The following is a 16,691-nucleotide window of genomic DNA, read 5'->3' on the forward strand; positions in this document are numbered from 1 at the left end:
ATCGTCTATATAAATGATAAATGTTGGGATTCTCGTGGACTATGATGCTCATAAATAAGTTTAAACCCAAAATGATTCCATGGTTAGCTGACAATTTAAAGGAGGTAACACCAACATTAATTTATAATGACATGTGCTGTCTGTCAAATGTTTTTGCCGGTATGATGTTTATGATGATGATGATGATGATGGTGACATTGTGTCTTTCTTAGGGTATGTTATGTCTAAATCTTGTATTGATTAACAGGGTCTTCGTTATTGATTTGACTACTTGGTTTGTCCTGGTATTTTGGATTATAGGAATAAAGATGCGTACTACAACAATATGTGTAAACATTTTCATATACGCTGTTTATCCAGGAAACAATTTATATATTTGTTAAAGCATTTATTTTGTGTCACGTAGACACTGAATATCCTCGCTTATTAAAACTGTTGACTGCTCCGTTAGTAACGTACGCATACGATGTTTGTGTTTAATCCTACTTATTACTGTCCATAGGTTCAAGAGAGGGAATAGTTTGGAGTGTTTTCGATATTATGATAAAGAATTAGTGTTTTTATATAATGATAAATAACGAACATCTTACACAGTCAAGGAAAATGATGGCTACTGAATACAACGGTAAGTTGCCCCGGTAATCAGTTAGTATATTGTTTATTCAGATTGAGCTCACGTCAGTAAAGAGGGCTATAATCGGAACATTAACTTCAAATTCATGTTCGTTTATATATCTAGTTGCTAGTATCGTCGTTTTTGCAGAATTAATTTTAAATTGATGGCAATTTGATTAGCGCATCTTAATCAAAATACATGTCGAATATATGCTTTCTTCTTTAAATATATCTGTTCTTACTAAATTGTTATAAGAAAAGGTGGCAACCACATCGAAAATTTTTTTTTAGCTTTAATCGGAATTAATAAACCTATTTTATCTATGAGTATATACATATATGATAAGAAAGTGCGAAAATCCCTAATCTGGAGATGGTGTTTGTCACAGCACATATGCATTAAACATACTGCAATGTTGTATTGCTACTAACACTGTTAAGAAGATAAGACGTGTATCTACAGAAACCATATAACTTTAATTCATGAAGAAAATGAACTATTAGTATGAAATGTGTTATGTCAAAATATAGGCAGTAGGTGCAGTACTTGCAACATATAGAAAGTATAAACATAACAGTGGCATGTGATATAAAGACATACACTACCAAGTTTGTTGTGAACAATATTATAATTTAATCCAAACTTGGGTTTGTCGTGTGCCTTTATTTATTTTTACTTTTAAAGATTGATAACATGTTAAATAGGTAATTATCTTTCATTACTATGCTACCTACAAAGCAAACATCAACATGGTTAAAACTTCATTTCTAACATATGCATTTTCAAGGCATGTGTTATCTTAACTTTTAGCGTGTATGTTGTCCTACTAGCGCAGTGGTTAGCGCAATCTCATCTTACGTAGGCGACAGGGTTCGATTCCCGACCGGGACACATGTGAGATTGGCTTGTGGTCACCAAGCTGGACAACTTGGTTTTCTCCGGGTTTTCCCCAGCAACAAAAGACCACACCCTCACGTAAAATCGTGTGAACGAGAGAGATAAATAAATTATGTTGTTATAAGTAACTTCATAATTGTTGTAAAATAATTTAGTTTAATCTTAATTTATTTAATCTAACTATCTCGTCAATGTATCTAAGACATTATCGCAAAATGTAAGAATTCTGATTTATGAAATTTAATAGTGACCTTTTAGGCCTTTTATCCTAGTTCGGTCCCAATGTGTCGATATATCTTTTGCAGTTTGGAAATAAATATTGACAAATAGTTTAAGTCATTTTCAGGCATTTACGTTTATCTCTATTGCTCTGTTTATTCAAGGACTATGCAAATTAAACTACCATTGTAGAAGCGAATGCATATCGCATTTACACATAAACAATAAGGAATAAACTATCCTTTACAACACTATAAATGCAATAAAATATTTTGGAAAATTGTGTACATGCAAGTGGGGATGGAGGCCGCTAATCTATCAGATATGGATCAGACTCGAAGCTGATGGGTCGGAATGCTATAGTGGAATATTTGCGACTTTTACCAAATATATCGTTTGTTCGAGACCCACTGCAGGAACGTTCTCTATGCCTCTTAAGAAATTCACATTACTAGTCTCTTCACAGGAAATGAACTCGATGATGATCAATATTAGCTTTCAACTGTCTTCACAATTTAGAAGTATTAATATGTTTATTGTTCCTGCTCAGATAATGATGTGAGTTTTATGTTATGGATTTTCTTTCTCTTGATATCAAGGCTTTAAATCATCGGAATATCCAAATTCGAAACCGACTAAATTTTGTCGTGGTGTTTTGTTCAAAATTTCACGAAGCAATACGACAATATTTAACCGATTCGAAGTTAAGAATATATCATACAAAATATAACATTGCAAAACACGTACTTTTGAATGATGTACATATAATAACACAAGGAAATGTAAATGAACTTCAGAGCACATATTGTATATAAATAGATATACGAAAAACTATTTATCGATATACATTAAAGGTAATTCAACGAGTACTTTCACCTTGGACAGCAACAAAATATCTTGCGTTTCAGAAAACGCCTGAAGTCCGTATTAGAATAATCCAATTATGTAAGGGTTGATACTTGCATTAACCATATATGACCTAAAAATGACGCTCTGCCAATGAGGTAACACATTCGATTGCACAACATTTGTTGTAATCAATATAGTAAAGCAAGGAACGTACGATACAACATTTGTTGTAATCAATAGAGTTAAGCAAGGAACGTACGATCCAACATGTGTTGTAATCAATAGAGTTAAGCAAGGAACGTACGATACAACATTTGTTGTAATCAATAGAGTTAAGCAAGGAACGTACGATCCAACATTTGTTGTAATCAATAGAGTTTAGCAAGGAACGTACGACACAACATTTGTTATAATCAATAGAGTTAAGCAAGGAACGTACGATACAACATATGTTGTAATCAATAGAGTTAAGCAAGGAACGTATGATATAACAGAGACAACTGTTATCCTGCACATCATTCTGGTAATCAACAGTTGAATGTTCCTGTTCCTGTTCGTTTTGGTCGTTTTTTCTTCAACTTACTATTGACTATTTTACTGTGGTAGCTCATCTGTGGTCTGTTTGTTCATGTCCAGTGTGGACGTATCTAATTGCATTGTGTTGTCATAGCGTTTCGGTATCGTTTTGTCCATCCTAAGCTCTGAATTTGTAGCTGTCTTAATTGAAAATTCTGTTCTACCAGTAGGGAAGGAATGCATGGTCATTTCATACCTGACCTTCTGTTTCTTGAAAAGCATCCAGTATATCACTGCGGATACTGTAAACACCATGACAAACGTCAGTGAATCCGTAACGAAAGTAAACCAATGCCAAAATGGGTATTTTTCAGTCAAAATTCCACTTTCGGTAACATCAAATGATACGTTGTGACCGTTTTATTGACTGGAATTGTGCCAAGAAAAAAGAAGTATTTACTCGCTGTCATGAATGGATACATGTACACTCCTGTCACAATGATTACGAATGCCTTTATACTAAATTGTTTTTCTTAAAGTACTTGTCTATAGGTATATATTGCTATGATCAGAATTAGAAGCAAAGAACCCATGCTAAATGCAAATGTAGTGACGAAATACAACCGAAATATCCAGGTATACTGGAAGTTCAATTCATTCAGACAAAACGTAATGCTGGCTAATTGAATTATTGAGACCAAAAGATCATTGCCTGTTAGCAGAATCATCAGGTATGTTGACGTCGGCTTAATATTTATTAAGCCATAAAACGAAATTACCGCTAAGTTTCCAACTATACCAATTAAAGCCACAACAGCGGTATAAACAAGTGCAGGAATAGTTTCGGTGGCCCGTTCTCTGTTTGCGATATCAACTAGATCTGGAAAAATGTCGCATTCATGTCGCTAATGGTCCAATTAAATAGGTACACTAAGGTTTAAACAAATCTGAGTAACTCCAAATTAAAAAAAAAACATGTTCCAAATGATTTTTGTATTAAGTTACTTCCACGTATATCAAACTCTTTTAATTCTGACAAATAATGTATAAGGACAAATTCGATGATGTACTTGACATTTCTTAATACATGTACTATACAATGTCATAAGGTTAGAACATAATTTCCTGCTTGTTAAATAAAATAAGCATTTCCTCCAATACAATCTGTGCCAATTAAAAGTTTTATAGTTCAATTTCATTACTAAATAATGAAAGACAAAACATTTGAATCCTGATGAAGTAGAGTTATTAATTTGCATTTACGTTTTACATTTTTTTTTCGCTTTTTAAATTACAAGACCTGTAATATAACATAATAATGAATATGTGAAAAAACGATGAATAATGTAATTTTATATAACAAATGTACAGCGCTCAAATTTACTTATGCGAAAATGACTGGTTTCGTTTATTTTAATGATAGAATTAATGTTAGCAACATGCATTTCAAAATAAAAACATTATATAAATTGCAAGTTTTGGTCAAATTGATAAATGGGATATTAATATTAATCCTTGTATATGAACTGATATGACACAGCATGAAACTTTTATTTTTATCAGATAAAATTGGATGTCAATTTCCTAAATTAGCGGTATGTTATGTAGATGTATAAGCAGCAAAAACTGTTTTATCATATGCAATCGTTACTTAATATCAAATAAAATATAAAATATTTTTACAAGAATTTCCCTTTCATAAGTTGGATCAACAGTTTATATCAAAGGGAAGTAATTACAGTTTATTTTAAAAGTAGTTTTTAAAGTAGATGCTTACACATTTTAGTTTAAGGTAAAACTATGAAAAAAACACCCTTACCGTATTTCACTGACAGAACTCCATATATATATATCCGGAAAGTATGAAAGGAAATGTGTTCATATTGGATACAACAAATGTTTTGTGTTTGCATAATTTTTATGCAGTAAACATTGGACAAACTTTTGATAGTTTTGATCAGACACGACTGTGAATAACCTCAAAAACACTAGTTTAAACAAATAATAACAAAATGACTGTAAAGAAATAATGGAACTTGAATTTATCCCAATTCACAAAACGGTTTGCTCCATAGTCAGTGTTCTTTATTGCAAATCGAAGCTGTCCTTTCAATGTGCAAATGGTCAAATGTTATATGAAATCCGACAATGAACCAATATTGACTTGACTTGTATCGATTCGGGATTTTCATTATGTTATACTTTTATTGTAATTACAATTCATGATTGAAATAAATAGAGTATACAAACCGACTGTTATTATGTACGAGGAAGTGATAGAGCAGCCATCTGGAATATTGCCATTGCCAAATCACATACACAAATTGACATAATGTCATTTTTTAAAATATCAGTTTTGAAATTAGATTGTTGGGTAAACAACCCTTACACGTCTTGCATAAGAAGTTGGCATCAAAATATTTCACAAGCGTTGCTTTTTAAACTCCAGAATATAAACAAGCCCAGATTACATCCCAACAGTGTAGTGCTGGTGGGCTTGTGCGTATTTCTACCGAAGATATGTAGGTACATTACATACTACACAGTTTGTACAATATATTTGTCATGACAACTTGGTAATACCAGTTCATAACAAGTGATTGGAAAAAAACATAAGCCCGAAGTGATTGAAAAGACTCAAGCCCGAACAAAATAATAATCAAAATAATTTCGGTGGACTAAACTATTCCTGTTGTGCTTGGCATGATGATTGGTCCTTGACTAAATGAAATAGATAATATAGAGTTTTTAGATGCATCTTTTATTTGGACAATACAAGTACAATATTTTGTTTACCATTATAGGTGGATTGGACGAACCTAATTTAAATAAACAAAACGGAGGATAATTGAAAACCGTGCATTTTTACGACACGATTATCGTGAACATGTTTATAAAAAGAGTTTCAAGGGACATGCAGGAATGTTACCTGTATTTTTTGTTTTATTTTATCATTATCAGGTCATCAATAAGGTAAATGGTCTTGTATATCTGCTAATATTAATTTTATTTGTATCGTGGTTTTTCTCCATTCCTACTTGTAGCAGCACCAATATAAATATTTCAACTTATACTGCTCGAAGTACAACTACCCATGGAAAATCTTCATAATGATCATTCGCTTTGAACTTGTGTGCATAAAGGTTAAATCCCCTAATTTGAGCTTTGAAGCTGGATACGCCTTTTTGTACGGAAAACCCATTGAGCTGGTTATCCCATACATTTCATTGTTAATCATTTTCAAAAGGAGTATGTTCTTAACTCTAACTGTTTTGTGTTTAAGCTCTGTATTGTATTGTTGGTTTGACATCGACCTGATTTTAAACAATGGCAGGTAAAGCACATAGAGTTAATTTATTTGGTTTAAACAGTTGTTATTCTATATAAGTACATTTAGCAAATACATACATTACACACATAATAATTAAGGATTTAGGAGATAGCTTAGAGCTAATATTTTTACCTCTCTCCTTATCTGTCATTTTATAGAAGCAAACTTGTAGACAACATTTTACCAAAATTAAATACAGGGCAAAGTTGTTCAAAGGTTATAATAGTTGCGTCTGTTGTAAAAGAAAACAATATGTTTGATGTTCTAATGAATGCAAACATCTGAGGCAGGAAAATTATATTTTCAGTAACATTCTTCTTTTTTAAATTGGCACAAAGGTATTAGAAACGAATTAGATATGTTGATTGGAAGAAGAGTAAGAAAGAATCAATTTTAGACCTGTCATGTCCGAATTTAGGGGGAAATCCCGAGTAGGCCTTTTGTATCTAAAAACATCTTTTCGTGTCGGAGATTTATGAACATGTTTGAATATGGTTCTATTTAAATGTTCGTTTAATTGAGTGTTTCCAAATAGAAAATGATTATATGTTCTTTGGGCTTGAAACTTTGAAAAGGACTTGTCTCTGCTGATGGTAGAGTTGACAATGAAAGAAATAATGTTCTGTTGATTCGATTTGGCCACATTGACAGGATGGATCTGGAACAATATTCTTTGAAAACAAATGCTTTCGAAGGTTGCTACAGTGACTCCGAATGCGTGAGCGATTAATTGTGTCCTTGCGGGTGCCTTCGTAATAAAATGACGGAACATCCGGTTTATTATAAAGAGAAGAAAGTTTACGTTTGAAAATGGGAAGTGTATCGGAATCCCTGACGTGTACAGGGAGTTCGTTCCGACGAGTAATTGTTGAAGGGATAAAAGAGGATGCAAAAAGGTGTGTATTGCGAAAATAGTTCCTTGTAGAACAAGAATTCAGGAGGTTATAGGAAGAACCATTATATACTAGTTCTGGGACAAGATATGAAAGATATGTAGGTGTCAATGATATTACAATCTTGTAAAACAATGTAAGTCTATGGTGTTCTCGTCGTATCTTTAAGTGATTCAAACCCAGATTATTCATAAAGTTTTTCGAGGGAGACAAGTTTTGTAGTTCCCGTAATTATTCTGAGTGCTTCGAGTTGAACTTGTTCTAGTAGATGTTCATCTCGTTGGGTAAGATTTCCCAAGACAACATCACTGTATTCCAAGGTGGGTCTGATGTATGACTTATACATTATTTCAAGTGACTTTCTGTCGAGTGTAAATTTCAGTGATCTTAAGGCATGAACCCTTTTCCATGCCGTTTATGTTATAATACGAATATGTTCGTGCCCGGTGCCGAAAAAGTGAGACCGAGGTGTTTGTGTGAGGTGACCTCTTGTATTTGTGTGTTATCCATGGAAACTTGAGGATAAATTGTTTTTTTTTTTTTTTTGGTTTTCTTGATATAATAAGTGACTCTTTTTAGTGGATTGAAAAAAAACTAACCATTTTTCTGCAAATTGGGATATTTTGAGAATGTCCATATTTAGAGATGCCAAGGCGGTAACAGGATCGTCGACTATGACATATAAACCTATATCGTCCGCGAAGAGACGTATTGCTGACTGAATCTGTTTAACAATGTCGTTAATAAAAACAATAAATAGCAGTGGACCGAAGAGGGATCCTTGTGGAACACCTGCTTCGAGTTTCAATAGAGTTGACTCTGAGCCATTTATAACAACTCGTTGGGAGCGATCATATAAGTCAATTGAAAACCAACGAAGTAGAGAACCAGAAATGCCCTTTGATTCGAGTTTATTTGAAAGTCCCTTGTGCCATACTCTGTAGCTGTAAAGTAAAATAAAGGCCTACTCGTATTCTATATGTCCCTTAGTCAATTGTCATGTGATACCTTCGACGTAGAATAACAACGGGAAATCCCCGAAGACAAACTGACCAGCCCTACAGAAGAAAAATAAAAAAAATAGTGCGAGTAATAGATAAGGTAAGATAAACAAAGTAGTATTTGAATTTGTCCTAAAAATCATAGTGATGTGGTTGAAGAAAGATAAATAAAAAAAATTCTGAAGACCAAAATTTGTACAAAAAGTCAATAGGACTATGGTGTATAAGCGCTTTTAATTGAAAGAAATGTATTATCTTAAACTATAATAGCGTGATTTGAATACATTAAAATAACTCGTTTAAATTGTGTTATCTTAAAAGTTGTATGCATTCACTCACAAAGCATACTCATATATTATTAGACAATTCATAAAACAAAGTCGCTTAACAATCTGGAGCAGTAAGTACTATACAATGGGAAATGTATGAGTGCTCATAAAACATTAAAAAAATATGCGTAGCACTATACAATTACTTTGTTATGAAGTTATAGACTATACAGCAAAAGTTTGAATAAAAGGCAATGTAAGTGACGATAATCCATAGTCACGTTTATCTTAATAGTCGGATGTTTTCGAAATAAACATCTTAAATTGTAAATATCATAGTATGAAGTTACAACGCTGGATAAGGTAGGTAAGCACAATATCATTATAGATCTAATATAATGAAACACGTGTGTCTCATTTAATTTATTTGCTCATTAATAAATCTTAGGAAAAACAACAATGCATGTTTTTAGAATATCTTCTCTGATATTGTTCTAAAATAATTTGTTCACTAAACGTCAAAAGAAAACAAACAACAGCAGGGCATCTGCTTTGCCATTTCTTAGAATTTCTCCGTTTGATGTAGTGTGTTTGTTCAGGTGAGGGTGCTTATTTTGATGAACAGCGAATCGTCATATTTATATTAGCACAGATGTTTGTGAAGTTGTTTAATTGCTGCAAATATATGTGTAACTCTGTTTTCACAACATCAAGTTTAGCCTAAATTATGGCATGTTTTCATCTTTAGGTTAAGTCTCTCCATTTATGAACTTCTAGGTTGACGAGTGTTTGATAAAACAATAATTGACATTTGCATTTCATGTAAATATATAGCATATCCACAAAAATAATGCATCCTCGGAATGTTCGACGTTCATTACTGCTGAAAATACAATTACCAACTCGATTATTTGAAATCTTAGTTAAATGCGATTGTTTGTTACAAACGTGAAACATTTCGTTTTTACTTATTACTCCGATGCTTCTTCGAATCTGCTATTGCGTTACCACGGACATTTTTCAGCTGTAATCTTAGAAATATTTATATTTTTGTCATTGTGCTTTCTCTTAAAATATTTATCTGCTTTTCGATTTTTATGAGATAACCAGTATGGAAGCATGGAAGCAAACGTTGTAATAAATTTGTATTCTTTTATAAATTATTGCAATTTTAGTTGTAAGCCTATGTGTTGTCATACTCTCTCAATGTCGGTTAAGTTTCCATGAAACCTGCCTACAATTCAGCTTCTTTACTTTGCTGAAATTCTGTTTTACTTCAAGTGTTACACAGCTCTTCGATTTTACTTCAGATAATATTTTTATGTAATTGAACGATATAACGGTTTTATTATGTGTAAATCTTAATTTATTTCAAAGAAATACCATCTTCATCTTTCTACTTGTGTGCATTATTACGTTCACACATACGTTCAAATTTTATAAAAATGAGATATGATGAATAAATTGGGGATATGTGGCAAATCAATGGTGATATACAGTAGGTGATAATATGGACATAATATGAATAATGAGAGGGGTAAACGGTGAGAGTGAACGATGTGAACAGGTCAGTCAATGGTGGATCAATTTGTCCTGAAAATGCCTCGCAATAGTGTCCAACCAGAAACTTTGATATGCCAAGTACTTCGCATTTTGATTGTGAACGTCTTTGGAAGCGACAAAGCCTTTCGCGGGGGTTGAATCTTTTGTACTGCTGCGTCATTGTCTTCACCAGATGGTTTACATTTAAATAACCGTTTACTGTAAAGCTCGAAAGTAATAAAGAAAGCATGGTTTTCGAGTGTTTTTTTTTGTTTAAATTAGTTACAATTTGGTCACATAAGGACCAAAAATCCTTACATATATTAAACAAACTTATGTCAAAGGTATCAAGAAACGAATTCTGATCACTAAAGCCGCCAATCTGTATTGGTTCGCTACGTTCATACTTTATGGTGACAATACCATCATTTTTAAACACCACATGTAAGTTAATAATTTCATAAAGTATGTCATTAATTTGTACAATAATATTGGCGTCCCTCTAATTTTACATCATCCATCCCACGGCTCAAAAATAAATCGTTCCGTTAATATTATATCACTTGTCTTGAAGAAGAATATCGTTAGTCCTTAGTATACATACACGTATATTTTTTTACGAATATTTTGGCAACAAGAATTATCATACATTTATTTTAAAGCTTAGTTATATCATCTTTATACCATTTCCTACGACTATTAGCGGATGTAATGTGTAAGTTTCCTGATAATTTCGCTTCGTGTATAGTTACATGATCGCTAGTCTGATCTGGAATTTCCATTTGAGCATATATGGCACTCATCCAAAAGGTAATGCGTTCTATCAATCTTAAACTTGGTGGAATAACAATACAATCGTATATTTTGTTATGCTTGCATTATCTGGATTTTGTTTATTCGCAGTTATATTGCGTTCGTTTTATAATACATGGCTTTAGATATATATGTTTATATATAAATTATTATGCAAACTCTATTGTTTACATTGTTTTTGTGGTATTCATTTCATCATAGAATTCCTGAGCCGCTATATTGGATATTTTGCTAAGCATTATCTAAACACAATCTTTAAATAAAAAATAACTAAAATATGTATTTGATGCCACTATGTCTTAATATGATAACACAATTACTTAATATCAATACTACTATACGATTACAAAAATGCCTTGGCATGTCTCTAAGGCAATTGTTTTTAAATAAATCTTTGTTTTAGTTATGTGCGCCTATCGGTTTTGCAGAAATGTCTTCACGGTGTATGTACCATACGCCCGTGTCATTTTGGTTAAATGCATTCTCATGCATTCGTCATTGGCATTGACCAGAGCAAGCGTCCTGCACTATATCCTAATATAGTCAGTTTTACAAACGTGAATGAAATCATTTCAATATATTTTAACTTTAAAGTGCATATGCAATCCATTTTAGAGTAAAATCGTAATACTATCGGTCCTCATTCGATAAACATATATTTCATCTCGCGTATGTGTGCAAAAACGAACTGAATTTGATAAAAGGTTGAGGAGATGTTAATTCAGTGAAAGAAAACTAACCATGATACATTATTAGTATATTATCTTTAGAGATATTAACTTGTCCTATCTTTTCTTTAAAATACCACTTTTCACCAGATCTTGATTTAATCATAGAAACATATGTTGGACACAAGTTTTCATGAAAAGTAATTTTGATTAAAAAAAACCGTTTCGTTAACTGGAAATTGGTATTGTTACGTGTTAGTTGGGTTAGATTTAAAAGTCCGTGTATATGCTTAGGAAAAGTTTTGGACTTTCGTAAATATTCGGCAATCTCCGTATTAGTTCCATAATTGAACGCATAAGTAACAAGATTCAGGAAAAACTGATATAAACTTAACAACTGTGATATCGTTTTACGAATACATGCAAGCGATCAGATATGGGCTGTCACAATGTCCTCAACTATCAGCAGCATACAGGCTATAAACGTACCATTTTTGACCATATCGAAAGCATTATTCTGAGTCAATTTCATTGCATTTTACACATAAATAACCGTCAGTGTTTCACAACGATTGCTATTGAGGGTCAACGCGTGTATGGCCACATTTCATCAGTAGAGTTGTTGCACACAAATATGTGTGATATGTGACAAATGCATTTGTTTTAAATCTTTCATTTTGTCTAAATGGGATGCTCATTGTTGTATTTAAAAAAGAAAACCTGTTTGCCATTCTTGGGCGCTTTTTGTGGTATTAAGTAAGGATTAAATGACATTCAAATGGACACTGATAAAGATAACCTTTCTCTTGTCATTGTTTTGTCTCATCGCCAGTACACAGTGTTGGCAATGTTAACTAACAACACACCTCTTATTCGCGTACTTATCTTGGCAAAATGCGTGGATAACTGAAAGCGTTGTTTGATTTTGTATTGCCTGAGGTGATTTAGTATTTTTTTAACAATTATTGAATGAAAAATGAACAGTTAGTGTACATATAAGTAATGAATTGCGGGCTTGATGTCATTATCGGGAATACGAACGCAATTGGGCTGGTCAAAGTACGCGTGCAGTCCTTCGGACTCAACACACTTTGACCAGCCTAATTGCGTTCATACCCTGATAATGACACCAACCCTGCATTTCATTCCTTAAACAAACACGTATGTTTTGTCAAAGAAAACTCATTCAGCCGTGCCTGATCATATTATTGTCGCCAAGTTTAATTCTTGCAATCACTGCCACCATCTTTGATAAACTTGGAACTACGGATATACCGTGTAAAACATATAATCACAAACAGGTGCTTTTCAACGTATGTATGCTGAACATTCAAAGTACATGGGCACATGTAACATCCAATCAGTTATTGTAGAAATGTATATATTAATGCCGGCATCAGTATTATAATACGTTAGCAGATGGTAGCCTCGTATAACCATGACCCCAGTTCTCGAAACATCGTAAGTTTCTAACAGGAATAAAGTAAGCTAACTGTTTATGGTTTGGTTTCATATGTGCAAGATTCACATACTTGACTTTAAACGACATTCTTTTTTGGAAACAAGATAAACATATTTTCATATTGTCAAATAAGGATAAATTAAGAAAGTTAGCTACTTAAGTTGTTCAGATTAAGTTAAAGAAATTGAGGCAAAACATAAAAAAAAAGTTTTCCTTGTCAAGTTATCATAAATGCTAAAAATAAATGAATGTAAGAAAAAAAGATGAATGACCCATTTCAAAATGCGATGACTGCTAATTGTATGCATGATATAAATTTGATCAGAAGTAAATGTGGCAGATTTTGCCTTTTAATTCATGAAGTAATTCATACGACACTTAAGTTTAAAAAACATTTTTTTACGTGCTGTGTTTCTGGATTGTTATCATTTGTATATAATGCTTTTATTTATGCTCAAGTTGACATACTTCGTTATAAGTCATATGTTCTTTCGCGAAGTAAAATGTGCATGTCAGAAATAAGTCAATATATCAGTCATTATGTTTGTTAGGACGCATTGAACAAAAAAGATTCACTTACAACTCCACAAAAACTTTTTTTTTCTGATCTAAGGTGAAAACGAAAATTGAAAATATTAAAATGATTACAGGGCAGATAACTGAAGATATCCATTTCATTACAAACACCCTAGTTTTCTCCTATGAGTTTATTACTGACCTAGTTACATGCACTCTATCGAGATGATATGATATGTTTACCCTTGGGTTATACCTTAACCGCTTATCTTGTGCAAATATTGAGGATGGGGAGAACAGGTAAATATTTACCTTATTTGTACATTTTACATTCCCATTTACGTTCTAGAGTGTTACATTACAAGTTTATGTGATTTAGCTTAAACTGCGGTATGACTTTTTAATGTTTATATTTGTAAAGTTATATATATTCGAGTTATGTTACAAACGGTGTCTTATATTAAACACTGACTTTGATAGTACCGCTTCATTTAAAATATTCAATGCTAGATCATGTACTTGGTTTGTAGAAATTCTTAACTTAGTTTTATTGTATCGGTTATTGAATTACTTGAATGAAGTGAGGCATACCGACTTAACTTTGTATTGATATGTGTGTTAATGAACTGTATTGAGCAATACCGACCTACCTTGGTTGTGTTATGTCGGTTATTGAACTGTATTAGGCCATAATGACTAACCTTAGTTTTGTCATGTCGGTTACTGAACTGTATTAGGTCAAACCGACTTACCTTAGTTTGTCCATGCCGGTTATTGAACTGTATTAGGCCAAACTAACTTACCTTATTTTTTCATGCAGGTTATTGAACTGTATTAGGCCAAACCGACTATCCTTGGTTTGGTTTTGTCGGTTACTGAGCTGTACTGGGCAATACCGACCTACCTTGGTTTGGTTTTGTCGGTTACTGAGCTGTACTGGGCCATACCGACTATCCTTAGAATTTTCATGCCGGTTATTGAACTGTACTAGGCCATACCGACTAACCTTAGTAATGTTATGTCGGTAATTGAACTATATTACGCCATACAGACTTACCTAGTTTTGTTATGTCGGTTATTGATATATATTAGGCCATATCGACTTACTTTGCGCTGTGCAATTTAATGATAACAAGGCCAGCGTGCTGGTTAGAGCTTGAAATTTGAAAATACATTCAAAGAAGAAGAGAAGGGAGTTTCGTAGTGTTTGGAATTTAGTGGCCAATTACCTTTCGTACATTGTTTACTTTGTTTTTTTAGGTAGTGTTGGTGAAATGATATTGTAAAAAAAGTTTGAGTACATTGGACATTATAAAACAGAACTGGTCGTTTTTTTGTGGGTGGGGGGAGGGATTGATAGGAGGCGTATCACTTATATGGCCATGTTCAGATAATAAGCCTCAAATGTATATTTCCATCAGCAGCAACACAGTTGGCCATTCAGCAACAAGTCAAATCTCTGGAGCATAAATTACGTAAATTCTGCATTTTTTTAAACATGAAATTCATTAATTTAGTTAACCTAGGAACGCAAGCGTCATGTTGATTTCGTCAGCCATGTACTTTTCATAATGTCATATTATAAGTAATGCACGTGTTCAGGACTGGCGGGACAGATTATGATAATGGTAAATATAAACACATCAATTGCATACATCACCGGGATTATCGGTGGCTACCATGAATCTGAATGACTCTGTTAAGTATGGTACATCACTTCTGCAAAATTCGTTAAAATGTACAGTTGAATCCCGTTGGCTCAAACTCGACGCGACCAATCAGACTGAATACTATTGTATGAAGCGTGTGTTTTGAGGTTTGGTATTTAAGCGATTTAATTAACATAATTGGCTTAATTTTGCTACCGTTCTAAAAGGTCCATGCACTGATATGTTTAAAATAATTTAAGCATAGGAATATGACTTTAATGACAGTTCATAAAATGATAATCAAAACGCGTTTCATTAAACTTTTCTAGTATATTTCCTAGCATAGATTTTTTACAAATGTTTGTATTTTTCTAATAAGGTTTCAAATTGTAAGCAGAACTACTATAATATCACTATAGAAGTAAAGCAAATGTTATTTACTTGTATTCACATGTATGATAAATATAAAACATTCTTTAATATTCTTTGTTATAAATTATGATAATTAGTTTTACATGTAAAACTGTTAATTATACATCCGTCCATATCTTATTATTTGCAATATAATTGAGTGTTTTTATGCTCGAGTTTGTATTTTTATGCATTGAATATTTCGTGATCATTGAATATTTCGTGATCATTGAATTGTGCAATTCATCGATTGCCGGTAACATTGTCATCAATCAAACAACTAAGCCCGGTAGTTTTATATATCATTCTAATAATGATATTATTTTATTAATCATTTTTTTTTAATTCAATCAAATGTTTAAAGAGAAATTGAGATTGCAAATATAACCGTCAGGTATTTCATCAGTATTATTTTAATTATATATTGCAGAAAAGAACATGAACTTGAGATATTGTTGGAGTTACAGACACTCAAAGAGAACGGTATAATATAACATTACTGCTCTCATTTACCTGGGATTTTGACATAGAGTATTACACGAGTGTTTCAAACAGAAATCAATTTAGTTAATCGGAAAAGTCAATGTCAATAAACATTTTGCTGTTAATATGTATAAATTAATATAATTAAAGGGAACTATTTATCATGAATTATAGGTAATCTTGACGCCTTTAATTACTTTACGCTGTAAGACATCTTGCTGTAATTAAATGATTGTGCGATTTGCTTATGTACTTTATATTGTTCCCTGCTCTTAAATAGTCATTGTAAAAATCTGCACTGACTTTAATTCAATGTACTGAAGCGTTCACCCAGGTCGACTGTCTTTCAAATTATTGAGTTTGTGACAGCACAGCCGAGCGATTATATCCTTTCTATTTAATAGATCAAGTATTTGTTTTGAAAGTCACACACTTAATAGAGATTTATCTTAGAATGAAAGCCGTCTCGCAGTTAGGTGAATCGTGTAAATGAGGCTTTCTTTATAAATGCGGAGATAATTTTTTACACTGTAGACATTAATTATATGTGCTTGTT

The sequence above is a fragment of the Mya arenaria genome, chromosome 7 (genome assembly GCF_026914265.1).
Source record: "Mya arenaria isolate MELC-2E11 chromosome 7, ASM2691426v1".
Taxonomy (NCBI): domain Eukaryota; kingdom Metazoa; phylum Mollusca; class Bivalvia; order Myida; family Myidae; genus Mya; species Mya arenaria.